Raw genomic sequence first — 1,248 nt, 5'->3', positions numbered from 1 at the left:
TTAACTCTGACGCTTGTTATAGGAATAGCTCACAATCAGGTGTACTTATGATCTGTTCAATTTGTGTAAATAAATGATTGCATAATCTTTTATGAATCAACTTGAACTCGTCTGATGTTCCCTTATTGTGTCACTTTTCACTTTGCACAGTCAAAATATTAAAGTAATGAGGAAAATACCTTGGTAAAAACTTCTCTCATAACTAAGCTATGAGAAGTATGTGGAAGGCTTATTTTACATAAGTCTACCTCCTACAGTTGAGACACTGCTCAATTACCACACTGACTTTGCTTCAGGAAGTTCTGATGTGCAGGCTGGGGTCATTTCTATCAGTGCTAAAACAACTGATGCTGATCAATACAGGTAAAATGTCAGCAGGGGCAGACTAAAGGCTTGTGATCTTCACTTGGATTCATCCTCACCTTTCTGCAGCGAGACTGAAGGTTTGTCTGTTGATGAGGACATCCACTGAGGCCAATTAGCACGTGAAAACCTTTCCTCAATGTGAGATTTTATACATGCTGATTAATCACTTCCCACAAAGGTAATCTATTGGCACACTTTGAATAAAAACAATTGACAAATACTGATTGGCAATTGATTACACCTTGTTCAAACGTGCTGGGTCAGTTCTCGTTGAGATTTGTATTCCCATTCATTCAGATTTTATTAATTATTGCCATTAATTCAGCTATCTAATGTGTCAACAAAACCCTGTGGCAGGAAATGGGAGGGGGCGAGAAGATGATAGGAAGTATCAGTGAAGGTGAAAAGAACGTTGGGTGAGGCGGGGCATGGGTGGCAGGAAGGGGCAATCAAGACTCATTATTGTGTAGCACCTCCTACGGCTGTACTCAAACGTGTTGACAACAATGCAGAGTGGAAGGTTGAAAGGAGAGGAGAGCAGGGAATGGTGTTAAAATTTGAAGGTTGGACAGACAAAAAGAAAATTCAAACATGAGTGGCAAAACAGGATAAGATGTTGATTTTAAATGTCCTTTAAACAAACAGCTATATGTAGTAGAGCACAGTTTTGCTGTTAGATTGTCTATCTTTGTACTTAGAGCGGGTAAAATAAGTATTGAACACGTCAGTATTTTTCTCAGTAAATATATTACTAGAGGTGCTAATGACATGAAATTTTCACCAGATGTCGGTAACAACCCAAGTGATCCATACATACAAAGAAATCAAAACATAAATGTCCAGAAATTAAGTTATTTGTAAAAATGTGGAATGGCATAGGGA

This window comes from Austrofundulus limnaeus, unplaced genomic scaffold, assembly GCF_001266775.1.
Source record: "Austrofundulus limnaeus strain Quisiro unplaced genomic scaffold, Austrofundulus_limnaeus-1.0 Scaffold532, whole genome shotgun sequence".
NCBI classification, from domain to species: Eukaryota; Metazoa; Chordata; class Actinopteri; order Cyprinodontiformes; family Rivulidae; genus Austrofundulus; species Austrofundulus limnaeus.
Note: the sequence above shows the minus strand (reverse complement) of the source record.